The sequence below is a fragment of the Eptesicus fuscus genome, chromosome 9, assembly GCF_027574615.1.
Source record: "Eptesicus fuscus isolate TK198812 chromosome 9, DD_ASM_mEF_20220401, whole genome shotgun sequence".
In the NCBI taxonomy this organism is placed as follows: domain Eukaryota; kingdom Metazoa; phylum Chordata; class Mammalia; order Chiroptera; family Vespertilionidae; genus Eptesicus; species Eptesicus fuscus.
This window is the reverse complement of record NC_072481.1, coordinates 12,401,415-12,404,404: the sequence shown is the minus strand read 5'-3', so window position 1 is coordinate 12,404,404 and position 2,990 is coordinate 12,401,415.

The window sequence follows — 2,990 nt, the reverse complement described above, 5'->3', positions numbered from 1 at the left end:
GAGTAATTTGGTTCTAAAGTGAATTGGTCCTTTGCAAAAAACACATCCTTATTCCCTTAGTTGAGAGGGGCTGGGTATGAAACAGCTACTATTAGCAGGAAAGGCCTTTAAGGAAACGGGTTTCCATTCTCTGTACTCCTGTCCCCTCTGGCGGTTCCCCTGTGCGCATCCCAGGTAATTCTCAGGTATTTTTTCTGCTTTGCGTCTCCAGCCTGGCCTACTTTCTCAGCTATCTTTCCCCAGCTCTGGGCTCTGCAAAAGTAGCAGGTCTCCCATCAGCAGAGGTGTTCAGACTTGGGCCAGGTGACCCCTGTGGGGGAAACTGCAGAAATTCATAAGTCAAAAGAGGAACTAGGATTGATAACTTCATATCCCGTTCGGGTCCAGCCTTCCGAGCCTGTGAATTTGCCTCCGGGAAACTGAGATGCAGCCTGGACCGCCGCCACCACTCCAGCTCCGGTATGTCCTTCGGAGAACACGCAGCTAAGTCCAGATCCCACGACACAACTTAAAATCCAGGCATTACCCTAGGTTAGTGACCATGTCCCACTCAGCTTCGGGTTCTTAATGTAGGAAAAGGTGAGGATGCCGACCAAGAAGAGTGTGGGGTGGGTTCAATGACAGCGCATGCCGGGCTTTTATTTATGTCTCTCCCTACCTGGTCACAAGCAGAGAGGGATTTGAAACTGCTTACAAAAAATCAAATAAGACTACATTTACCAGAAGATTAAAATCGTAGGTGTTACCTCATCCCAGCTCCCCGCTTGCTGGCTGTGTGATCTTGGGCAAGTTGCTTCACTTCTCTGAGCCTCAGCTTCCTCATCTGTAAGATGGGATAATAGCAGTACCTGCCGCCAGGGGGCCACTGTAGCAGTAAATAAATTAATGTGGGAGGGTACTTAGCACAATGCCTGTAAGTAGGCAATACATGTTAATAGCTATTATTATGGAATCTCATATTTTGTTTATCAAAAGTATCCTGGGTAAAGATGAGCCACCTTGAGGCCAGTCTCAGATCTCTATTGAATTAGAAAGAAACACCAGTTCCTCCTCTCCTCAAAAATAAAAATGAAAAAAAAAACACACAAACACTTGAAAAGCAATTTAAATATTTGTTCAATCCTCTTGAAATGTTAAAGCAGGTTTCATTCATAACCTCAGTCACACTCTTAGCATTCTTTTTCTTCTCTGTTTCTTTTTCTCACCTTCCCCTCCCACCCTCTGTCCATGGCACCACGGCCCCCAAGTCTGGGTCCCGAGTCCCTCAAGAGCTCTCCAAGCTCAGCCTGCACTGGCTCCTACCTCCTTGGTCCTCTCCCCCAGCCTCTCCTGTCTTTTTCCACCAGCGACCTCTGCCCTTTCTCTCCTCACCTGTTTTGTCCCCTCCCTCCGCCCATTACCCAGACCCGCAGGACAAAGCCCAGCTGAAGCTGCCTGATCTGAAAGTTCGCTTCCCCAAAGAAGGGCAGGGGGGCTATCCACAGTTAAAAATGGTTTCCCTCTCACCAAACAGACACATCTGTTAATACAGCTAAATGCAGAATCGCATCAAGGACTCGGCTGTGGCTGATATCGGAGGAGTGTGACTTTTACCCCTGTATTCATTTCCGTATTGTTTACATCATTTTACAGTGAGCATGTCTCAATTACATTTGAAATCAGAAAATAAACAGACTTGTTTTATTTTGCTTTTGAATTTAAGAATGGAAATCAGGGCAAAGGGAGAAAATAGTAGGAAAAGCAAAGCAAAAGCAGGGATAATGGGAGAATCTGAACTATATTCCATTGGTCCTGTATTTAAACCATGTAAAGTGCCCAGCATGGCGTCTGGCACACACTTGATAAACAGCCACTACGATTGGGCAGGGCTTCCTGAGCCTCACTCAACCCCTCACAGAAACTCAAACTGCCCAGTTGAATCAGAGTCGCTGGTAACCGAAGAGGAAGGAGCTCAGGCTGAGACATGCTGGTCCTCAGCTTCACCCAAGGTGACTTCTCTGCAGGGTTGGATGAGTCAAGCAATCGTCTAATTGGGTCTGACAAGCTGCCTGCCCCCTTCCTACCAGCCCCCTAATGGGCTCCTTCTGATGCCTTCCTGACCACATTCTCTTAGACAGGCTGGTGTGTGTGCGTGTGTGTGCGCGTGCGTGTGTGTGTGTGTGTGTGTGTGTGTGTAATCTACTCCTAGAGAGGGTGAAGATCCCCTGGGAGCTCTAGACCAGTGGATCACTGGTGGTCCATGAGGTCCAAAAGGTTGGCGACCACTGCTCTAGACTGTAGTTTCAGTTTAGTTATGGAAGACACAACAAAATTTAAAAATTAAATAGCTCTTATAACGTGTCTCGTTCGGTCTGCATGCCTGTGGGTTGCTCGGTTTATCCCGACTCTATCTGACTTGGTTACGTGGCACCAGTCCAAAAAGTACTAGTTTATCAGTTAATCACCTACTGTGTACTAGACATTACCGAACATCTATTCTCTACAGGATGATCACATGGCAAAACAAAGAATCCCAATAAAAACGCTTGCCATTTACTGAAGGCCTGTACAATGTAAGCCTCTCCACACAGTCTGGGGGGTTCTTCCTGGGCCCCGGTGAACCCTGAGGCTGGATTGGCTAGAAACCACATCTAAAGACTCAAATGTCAGGTACCTCTGAGACTCTCAATCTCTGCGGCCTGGCCAATCAGAACCCTTGGCCACAGTGACTGGCTGAGCAACAGCCACATGTCCCAGTAAGAACCAGTGAGACCCAATTTGGGAAATGAATGTTGCTGGAACTGCTGGTAAAACAGTCTCTGTTTCTGCAGTGTTGCTGAGAGACTAGGATGTGTGGCTGGTGCTGTGGGCTGCCATCTTGTGACCACCAGGAGAGGCCCTGCCAGAGAATGAGGCCAGCAGAGAGGGAAACAGTCTGGAGAAGCAAAGAGACTGACACTGAACCCTGATGACATCATCTGAGCTCCTCCGTGGAGCCATGCCTAAAGCTA